The sequence below is a fragment of the Trachemys scripta genome, chromosome 3, assembly GCF_013100865.1.
Source record: "Trachemys scripta elegans isolate TJP31775 chromosome 3, CAS_Tse_1.0, whole genome shotgun sequence".
Taxonomy (NCBI): Eukaryota; Metazoa; Chordata; order Testudines; family Emydidae; genus Trachemys; species Trachemys scripta.
Window position 1 is genome coordinate 74,617,842 of NC_048300.1, and position 11,166 is coordinate 74,629,007.

Consider the following 11,166-nt stretch of genomic DNA (forward strand, 5'->3'; position numbering starts at 1 on the left):
TTACTGGCCAGAATCAGAACTGCTCAAGTGTGTGTCACAAGCCCTATACTGCTCACAGCTAATGGTGATTCTTCTTTCTCTCAAGCAGGAAGTTCTGAATGGCCACGGAGTATAGGATAGTGACAGTGGAGGAGGTGCTAGATGGCTGCTGGGTTTTTTTAAATTTACCTTCCACATAGGGGAGTTAATGGATATTTGTACATTGCTGAGAAATCCTCTGACATCTGGATCTGCCCAAAGTATTTTTGAGCTGTATAAGTGCAAAGTGTTTGCAGAAGTCAAGGTAGGGAAAAAAGAGGCTCTGTGTGTTCCACGAAGGGGTTAGGAAGCTTTACAAGGGCAAGGGGCGGGAGCATGATAAGAGATACAGGGCTGCTTAAAATAAAGCTAACTCTTTTAATTAATCTTCCACTGCAGGGGAAATTGTAAACTTCAGAAAGATTATTGCAAAGGTTTTGCAAATATACTGCAATTTTCCTTAACTCATTTTTAAAGTCCCCTGACAGAAACCCTGCCCTTTGCAGCAGTGTATTAGCCACCCACTGAATGTGGCCATGGGGATGTGATGTCAGATGCAACAGTGGGAGACTAGGAAACACTGGTCCCAGAAACCTGGAGCGAGAACCATCATGATAAATCACATCTCTTCCATTTCATTTGCAATGCTGCCTTGTTTGTGACTGGAGCTGCAGCAATGCACCACATTACAGCATTTTTCGATATTGTTTTCCTGAACCTCTGGCTCCCCCAACTCCTCTGTAAGCAATGAATATTCCCATGGCAACAGACTCACAAAACCTCAGTAGGGTTCCTCTTCTGAAAATACCCAGCATATCTAGCTGTGCCTGAGCATCTCATTGCAGTGAAACAGGTAGTAGCTTGTGAGCAATACTGTACTGGGGCTCTTCGTTCTAGCAGGAAGCAGATTGCACAATCCTAGCGATGCACTCTCATTAAGATTCCAAATTGCTAAGGCTTCTTGCTCTAAAATGAGTTGCTTTGCCTTTTTTTTTTTTTTTTTTTTAATGGTTACTGTAATGAGGTGGTAAAATCCCACACTGCACCAGTGAGGAATTAATACTCAGCCCTGAATACAGGGACTGAAGCCAGCCTCACCCCACAACACCTGTCAGCAATGTCAAGACTCCAGCTGGAGGGAGTGAAAAATAGGAGGAACCCAGCATCAGCTTGGGGCTGCTTAGAGATAAGAGAGACTGAATTACCTGACTAGAGTACTAAGCAGTTAAGTCTATGGATATAGCTTGGGCTGGATTTTATGCTGTTTTACTGTTCATTTGTTTGTTCATAAAGTCAAACTCCAGAAAGCTGGTGACTTTTGACCCTCCCTGGGCAATGCTGACTGGATCATATAGCAAGTGGGAAAGTCACCTGCTCAGTTGCCTACAGATACCATTCTTTCCCCATGAAGCACTCCCTCCACCTTAGATGAGAATTGGAATCTTCCGAGGTATCTAATGGAGGTTCTTTCTGAAGTCAAAGCCCAGTGGCAGCGCTGCATTGGGAAGATGGCTCCCTTTGTGTTGATGATGCTGAAAGATGGCCATTTTTCTGTAGCTTTAGAGAGCTAGGTCACAATGAGGGGTGGGTGAAATTCGTGTGTGTGTGTCGGGGGGTGGGGAAGGAAACATCCTGGAACTTCTGAGGCTGCTATTTTAATAACTTTGTTACAAACATTTTAAATGGACTAATTTGGGGTGCTGTGTACTAGCTCTTTTTAGATGAGTCCAGTAAACTGCTTAAATCTTTCTCGTCCTGTCTGTCTTTCCGGCTACAAAGTGGCAAAATAAAATAAAATAAAGTGTGACTTGGGTTCTGTTGAACAAAGCTATTTTTAGGATTTCATCCTACCCATTTACTTCAAAGCTGATCAAAACCTCTACCTTTGGAACACACCTCCTTTATTCATTTTGAGGCTGTCATTCCATTTTCTGTATGGATTTTTCAAGGAGGAAAGGCGCAAATGGGGTGGCTAACAGCTGCTGAGTCACCACCTTAACTGAAATAGTAGAATCTGTAAACACAACCTTTGCCCAGGAATAATCACTGCATATCACTACCTTCTTGAGATAAATCCAACAGCCACCTCCTTTCCTTTTTATAAATGTTTGTTAAATGACAGAAGTGGGCCTGGCACAAACCCCCCAATTTCAAACACCACAGGGTTTTCTGGCTGTCCCCCTCTCTCTGTCATAGGCCAACCAAAACTGGGATCCAAAGCCCCATAAACTGGAAGGAGTTTTGAATCTTGACCTAAATTGTGTAACTTGTGCCCCACTCTCCGAAGAGGATAGCTAGAGACATCAGGTTTCAGTGTTCGGTTTATGAGCCGATTGCTGCCTGTGTGTCTTGCTTTATATCCATTCTGTGGGAGCAATTTTAGACAGGTCTCAAAATTAACGACCCTGGCAGTTGAAGTACTATGTCAGAAAATCTCTAAAGGACTGGGGTTGGCAGCGTCCAAACTTTCTCCCTTATTGGGCCTTGCCTTGCAAATATGTATTTAACCAGGAACTCCCTCTGACAACATCCTGATAATTCACATGGTAGTTGGTTCGGGTGCAGGGCCGGTGCAAGGAAGTTTCGCGCCCTAGGCGAAACTTCCACCTTGCGCCCCCCCCAGCCCTGTGGCAGCCCCCCCCCAACCCCCACCCTGAGGCTCCCCCCCCCAGAGCTGTGCGGCAGCTCCCCACCCCAGCTCACCTCTGCTCCGCCTCCTCCCCGAGCACGCCGCCCCCACTCTAATTCTCCTCCCCTCCCAGGCTTGCGGCGCCAAACAGCTGATTGGCGCTGCAAGCCTGGGAGGTGGGAGAAGTGGAGCGGCGACTGCACGCTCGGGGAGGGGGCATAGCAGAGATGAGCTCGGGTGGGGACTGCCGTGGGGGGGGAGAGGGGAGTGTGCCTCAGGGCAAGGGTGGAGCTGCTGCAGGGCTCCCCAGCTCACCTCTGCTATGCCCCTTCCCCGAGCACGCCGCCCCCGCCAGCAATGACAGTAATTGCATGGAGCGGCTGCTGCGCTGGGAGAGGGAGTCTGAGCCGCACGTGTCAGTGCGCCGCCGGCAGCCCAACTCAGGAACGCTGTAAAAAAAAATTGGGGGCACCGCTTTTTGGTGCCCCCAAATCTTGGTGCCCTAGGCAACCGCCGAGTTTGCCTTAATGGTAGCACCGGCCCTGTGCGGGTGTGTGTGAATGCATGCATGTGTGTGTTTGTGTGTTTGTACACATCGGCTTTGCAGCTTAACAGATCTATACCAGATCTATACTATAACTGCAGTATTCTATTAATGCCCAGGGTTTCAGTAATTGTAAAGGATTTACAATCAGGTACTAACTCACTGTAGGACTGAATGAAACAGAAAAAAATGGGTATGATCCTCTTCCTTTAGACCCCGCAATCTTTCACTGGCATGCTCTCCCTTCCTACTCCACCTCCCCCAGACTTTCATCTTGCCTGCTGTCACCAGTCTGCTGATCTTTCACTTCTCCTGCCAGCCTCCCAGAACATAAGGTCAACAATGGCTTCATAAGCCAAAGTGGTTCTCTCTTAGGATGGGGTGGCTGAAGGAAGAGGCTTATACCTGTGACAGCCTATTTAGCAGAGTTATTTATCAAGTGCTGTGCTCCATTTCACAGCTTCCTTTCTATGGAAGAGGTGAAAGGAGGGATCATGCTTGGTTTAGATTTTGCAAGAGCACTGCCTGATAAATACACATAGCAGTGACTGAGGGAGGCGGCTCCAGCTTTGTGACTCATTTTTATTTCTTTTACCTGCTTGTTAATTGGGGTCTATATGTTAAACATCAGCAGATTTATAATCTGTCTGCCAAGAGGAGCTGGATACATTTGAAAGCCAGGAAGCCTGGTCCTGGCAGCTTTCTCAGTTCAGTGCTAAGTCTGGGTATTTCAGTTTGTACAACCCTAATTTGCTTAAGCATTTCACTAGGGGGGTACGATGCCAAGGGCTGAACTGTAGGAGTTTTATTTAATTTCCGGGATGCTGCCTGCAGTTTTATGTTATCTCACACAGTTGTGAAACACTGCAGGTAATAGGAACTTTTAGTTTTCATTGATTAGTCATGGCAGAGTTTGTTTTGTTAGACACCCTCAAAGGCCACACAGAGGTAACCTCGCAGAACATTTTTAAAGGGCCATGTGTCTTCATAAGAAAAAGTATGTTTAGAATTTCCTGCTGTGTTCCTATTACATGACTCTGTAGATAATGAACAATGACATGACTTTAAATTATATTCACTTTTCACCATTTATGCTGCTTGCTTGCTATTTGCCATTAACTCAGCTTGGCCTCTGAGATCAGACTGGTTTGTTAGTTGCTTTCTGACTCTCTTGCACTAGCCCGATACTATAGTTTCGCATGCAAACATCAGAGCTGACACAGTTTCAGAAAATGCCTTCACTGGTTATTACTGAGCATGCTCCAACAGTAAGGCGGCCAGTTCTGACAGGAGGCATATTCCTACACTACACCTGTCCTAGACATGCGTAAGCCATTGCAGGGGGCCCCATGTGACTCTTTGGGGAATCAGTCTATGTACAACTTCTGAATCCTGGTTGATGTTATGAAGCTGGTATTATGAAATTGCTGTATCATGGAATGACTCTATGTAGATGTGGAATCCACCTTTGCCGACAGGGCCGTAGGTAGCCCATCTTCTCCCAGAAAACCTATGAGAGTGGGTCATTAGACTCTTAATAGTTGTCTATTCAGATGGAAACACCTTGGGACAATGGGTTGACTGAAGATGGGAGAAGCTAGTCCCTCCAACTTCTCTGCAGGGAGGGCGAGTAGAAAATCACCAGCAGCAGAACAGAGGCCTTGGCTACACTTGTGAGTTACAGCACTGTAAAGGCTTCCCCAGCGCTGTAACTCACTCCCCGTCCACACTGGCAAGGCATTTGCAGCACTGTATCTCCGTGGTTGCAGCGCTGCATGTACTCCACCTCTCAGAGAGGAATAGCAAGTATTGTGCTGCCACTGCGGCGCTGCGGCGCCAGTATGGCCGCCCAATGCGCTGTGAATGGTCTCCAGAATTATTCGGCAGTATCCCACAATGCCTGTTCTAGCCACTCTGGTCATCAGTTCAAACTCTAGTGCCCTGGCCTCAGGTAACCACCATGTGACCGACCCTTTACATTCCCCGGGAATTTTAAAAATCCCCTTCCTGTTTGCTCAGCCCGGCGTGGCATGGAGTGCTATCAGCGAATCTTTCCAGGTGACCATGCCTCCATGCGCCAAGCGAGCCCCAGCATGGAGCAATGGTGAGTTGCTGGACCTCATCAGTGTTTGGGGGGAGGAAGCTGTACAGTCCCAGCTGCGCTCTAGCCGTAGGAATTACGATACCTTCAGGAAGGTATCAAAGGACATGATGGAAAGGGGCCATGACCGGGATGCCCTGCAGTGCAGGATTAAAGTGAAGGAGCTGCGGAGTGCCTACTGCAAAGCCCGCGACGCAAATGGCCGCTCGGGTGTTCCCCCCGCGACCTGCCGATTCTACAAAGAGCTGGATGTGATACTTGGGGTTAACCCCACCTCCACTCCGAGCACCACCATGGACACTTCAGAGCCGGTGTGTGGGGGGGGAGGTAGAGGAGGAGGAGGAAAACGGGAGTGATGGTGGTGGGCCGGATGGAGACACCCCGGAATCCCTGGAGCCATGCAGCCAGAAGCTCTTCTCGAGCCAGGAGGAAGGCAGCCAGTCGCAGTGGCCGGTACTTGGTGGAGGACAAACAGAAGAGCAGGTTCCCAGTAAGCGTTTTTTTTTTCGGGAAGGAATTTTTTCGGTGTGAGCTCTTTGGGAGAGGAGGGTTAGGCATGCATGCCTAAATACGGAATAGTGCATTGATGTGGTTTATCACATCACAGTAATCGGCCTCAGTAATCTCCTAGAATGTCTCATCCAGAACGTGTGCAGTGCGCTTGCGCAGATTTATCGGGAGAGCCACCGTGGTCCTTGTCCCAGCCAAGCTAACGTGTCCGCACCACAGTGCCGCGAGGGGCAGAGGGACCATTGCTGCACACAGGCAAGCTGCATACAGGCCAGGGTGGAAGCCGCATTGCAGTAGAAGACCCTCCCTTGCTTCCCAGGTCACCCTCAGCAACGAGATATCGTCCAGGATGAACTCCTGTGGAAAATGTTGGGACAGTGCTCAGTGTAGGTGCCCCCTGAAGCTGTTGGCTCTCCCCAAGGCACAGAAACCCAGAGGACAGTGCAGCCCTGAAACAATCAGTTCCCCTTACTCACCATTTTGAGGCTCCCGTGGGATATGTGTGCTCTGTTTCCGATGGGAAAATTATGCTATTGTGTAAACCCTGTGTGTTTTCTACTCCTTAAGTGCGGGGGGAATCATTACTCTGTCTGGTATAAACAATGCTGCCTCTGTTAAATGTTGCATTTTGCCTATACAGCTGCATCAACCTTAAGACCTCAGCCGTCCCTCTTATCGCCTGCTCAGATACTGCAAAGACTCAGGAAGAGACCGCGAAAAAGCAAAGAAGACATGCTGCAAGAAGTGATGCGGCAATCTATTAAAGAGAATGAGAAAGCACAGGACTGGAGGGAAAGAGAAAGCAGGATCCGCCAGGAAAACGCAGCGCACCGGCGGCAAAGCACTGATAGGCTCATAAGCATCCTGAAGCGCCAAGCAGACGCTATCCAGGAGCTGGTACCGCAAACGCCACCCCCCCTACAGCCCTTGTCCCAAAACTCTTTCTGTTGTGCCCCACTGTCACCTCCAACCTACTTTCTCCAACTTCCGTGTTCTTCACGCCACCCGCTGCCTCCAACACCAGTATCTTCACCACCCAGCCCTGAAAACCACGACCCTTACTCTCTGCACTCAACCCCCATCACCTTGAAGTATAGCTGTCCTGAAGTGCAGCACTCACTGCACAGCACACCAGACAGGACATACGCGAATCTGTGATTGTACTGTTCCCCACTCCACCCCCTTGTTTCTTTTCAATAAATATTTTTTTTCTTTTCAATAAATGGATTCTTTGGCTTTGAAAACATTCTTTATTATTGCATAAAGTAAAAGACTCCTTAGCCCAGGAAATAAACAGGCACTGCAAGTCTGCTTGTCTGCTTAGCAGACACTGATTCCTAAAGATTTGAACTACTGCACTTCACTCCCGTGCAGGGCACCAGATATCACTGCTGGTTTTCAGCCTCAAATTGCTCCCTCAAGGCATCCCTAATCCTTGCAGCCCCACGCTTGCCCTGCTCTCTGGCTGTGCAAATTCAGCCTCCAGGTGTTGAACCTCGGAGGTCCATGCCTGAGTGACGCTTTCACCCTTCCCTTCACAAATATTATGGAGGGCACAGCACGTGGATGTAACCGCGGGGATGCTGTTTTTGGCCAAGTCCAGCTTCCCATATAGAGATCGCCAGCGACCCTTTAAACGGCCAAAGTCACACTCCACAGTCATTCGGCACCAGCTCAGCCTGTAATTGAACCGTTCCTTGCTGCTGTCAAGGCTTCCTGTGTAGGGTTTCATGAGCCACGGCATTAACAGGTAAGCGGGATCTCCAAGGATCACAATGGGCATTTCAACTTCCCCTACCGCGATCTTCCGCTCTGGGAAAAAAGTCCCGGCCTGCATCTTCCTGAACAGCCAAGTGTTCCGAAAGATGCGTGCGTCATGCACCTTTCCAGGCCAGCCTGTGTTAATGTCAATGAAACGCCCACGGTGATCCACAAGCGCCTGGAGAACCATAGAGAAATACCCCTTCCAATTAAGGTACTCGGATCCTAGGTGGGGTGGTGCCAGAATAGGAATGTGCATCCCATCTATTGCCCCTCCACAGTTAGGGAACCCCATTTGTACAACGCCATCCACTATTTCCTGCACGTTACCCAGAGTCACGGTTCTTCTGAGTAGGATGCGATTAATGGCCTTGCAAACTTGCATCAACACGATTCCAACGGTCGACTTTCCCACTCCAAACTGGTTTGCGACCGACCGGTAGCTGTCTGGAGTTGCCAGCTTCCAGATTGCAATAGCCACCTGCTTCTCCATGGACAGGGCAGCTCTCAATCTCGTGTCCTTGCGCCGCAGGGTGGGGGAAAGCTCCTCACACAGTCCCATGAAAGTGGCTTTTCTCATCCGAAAGTTCTGCAGCCACTGCGCATCACCCCAGACTTCCATAACGATGTGATCCCACCACTCGGTGCTTGTTTCCCGAGCCCAAAAGTGGCGTTCCACGGTGCTGAGCATGTCCGTGAATGCCACAAGCAATTTTGTGTCGTACGCGTTACGCGGCTCGATAGCATCGTCGGATTCCTCACCCTCACTCTCACTGTCACTTTGAATCTTAAGGAATAGTTCGACAGCCAAATGTGACGTGCTGGCGAGACTTGTCAGCATATGCCTCAGCAGTTCGGACTCCATTTCCCGCAGACAGATCGTGCTGCATAGAAACCATTAAAAGATGGTGCCAAAGGTGGACGGAAACAAAGGGATTTCTGGGATGCAAAGTGATGCATCACGGGGCATTGGGACAGGACCCAGAATCCACCGCACCCATGCCCCCTTTCCTCAGTCCCCAGCGCCAGAATGGGAAAAGGTGCTCTGTGGGCTAGCTGCCCATAATGCACTGCTCCCAATAGCGCTGCAATTGCTGCAAATGTTACCACGACAGTGTGCTGGGCAGCTGTCAGTGTGGACAGACTGCAGTGCTTTCCCTACTCAGCTGCACGAAGTCAGGTTTAACTCACAGCGCTGTACATCTGCAAGTGTAGCCAAGGCCAAAGAAACCTGGTGATGATAGAGGGACATATAAACTCATGAGTCTCTGGCTATGTACATACTACAGCTTATGTCGGCATGACTTATGTTGCTCAGGAGTGTGAATAAACCACCACCCCTAAGCGACATAAGTGCCAGTGTGGACAACTACCGCCGCTCACACAGGTGGTTTTATTATGCCAATGGGAGCGTTCTCTCCCCTTGGCCTAGAGCATCATCAACAGACATGCTTCATCAGTGCAACTGTGCTGCTGCAGTGCTGTATGTGTAGACAAGCCCTCTGAGACAGGACAGGAAGCTTTGGGCAGGAGACAAGACAGAGATGGGCCTGGTTTCAGAGTGGATGTGGGGAGGGAAGGGAAGGTCTGGTTTAACGGCAAGACCAGAGAAAGTCAGAGAAAGTTAGCTGCAGGAGGAGAGAAACCATGATCTGTAGGAAAAGGATCCTGGACACCTCAGAGGATTTTGTCCAAGCCCAAAGAACTCTCCAGAGTGGTGAGGAACCTGGGTCAGGGAAGTGCATATAGGGGTGTTTGTTATGGTGTATAGAGCTGTGTATTTCTCGTGTTACTAAGTGAAGAGTAATGGTGTTTGAGAATCCTGTGCCAAGTCTGTCTGTTCATCTGTTGGCTTTCACTAGCGCATGCCCCCGAAGAGGTAAACTGTAAACCAGGAGGGTCACCCCTTTGGTGGGATTCTTGGGAACATGCAAGAGATGCTGGTGAGGCTTGGGTGAGACAACACTCGTTTCAGAACCTAGACACTCGGGCTGTGAGGGCCCCACTGGCAAGAGGTGCGTCAGACATAAGTTTTGACCTGGGGTGCATGTCTAGAGGCTCAAAGCCAGGAACAGTGTCTACAATATGCACGGCCCCAGCAAGCTAAGGGAACGTAGGATTCAGCATTTGGATCCCCTAACAACACCCTGCCCAGCATCCAGCAGTGGGGGCCCCAGTGAGATCTGTGACACCCTGGCCCACAGCAACCCCTCCCCAGAATGCGGGAAGGAGGAGGAAATTGACTATTTTGCCAGGCAGCCATCCCAGAATATCCCCAGCCCCTAAGCTCAGCTGTCAAACCATCCCTGCCAACCCCCCGTGTTTTGTGCTTAGGGCAATTTGACTGGGCCCCCACAAAACCTAGGATGGGGCCTACCAAACACTGCACGGAAATGCTGAAATTCAAACAAATCTGTTTCACTTAAATTTGGAAAAAATAATTAAAATATGTTATCAAGATTAGGTTTAGCAATACTCCCCCCCCCCCCTTTTTTTTAAATAAAATAACCTGAATTTTTTACCTTAATTACTGAAGTGTTCCTTTTGGCATGTACAACTTTCATGCAGTAATTTTTCTTTTGCTCAGCCAGATACCATAATTAATTGAGTCTGAAGCAAACTCCTAGATCCAAACACTACATCTTAATTTTGGAACTCTCATTACCCTTTGCATTGTTACAACACCTTCCACTGGATGAGCTCAAAGTGCTTGACAAACATTTGCACATTAAGCCTTACTCTGGTCCTATGAGGAAGTATTATTCCCATTTTTAGCTGTGAAAACTGAGGCACAACACGGTTAAGAATTTGCCCAATGTTACATAGCCAGGTCCTGATTCCAATTGTAATTACGCTAGTGTAAATCTGGAATAACTCTACCAATGTTAATTGAATGGTTGGTTATCAGAGTTAATGTCAAAACAGAATCAGGCCCCAAATCTGTGTCAGAAGCAGGAATAGAACTCATAACTCCTAGGCACCTACCGTACATCCCCTCCTGTACAGCTCCTCTGGGATCCAGTCCAGCTCCTACTGAGGTCAATGGAAATATCCATGTTGATTTCAACAAGAGTTACATCAGGTTCATAATGTCTAATACTATGAGTCAAATTACTCCCGGGCATGACTGGGGCAGCCCTGGGATAGTCAACAGAGGCTGGATCTTGATTTCAGTGGAGTTGCATCTGGGATGAATTTGACTCTCGTTTCATTGTAGGATAAGTGTGAGGGGCAGATGGAAAGTGAGAGAGGAAATCTATGTTTAACAAGAAAAAGGGTTGGGAAGTGTTTGGAAAAAAACAGGTGAAGGCATGGGAGTTTATGATTAGTAACAAATGCTTAGTGTTTGCTAGTATGAAAGTCCCTCTGAAAGAGCCACATCTTCCCCCTCTGCTGACAAACCCACAAGGGAGGACAAACCCCGCAGGACATGTGGGGTACCTCTCAGTCCTTCCTGCGAGGGGTCTCAGGGTTTCTCCACCTTGGCTTTGGAGCAGGCCCGCTGTTTGGCCTTCTAAACTTGTGAGTATCTTGACAGTCACAGTATTAGACTCTGGCAAAGAACTACATATACAGAAGCCCAGTGCACTGGCACAGTTCTGC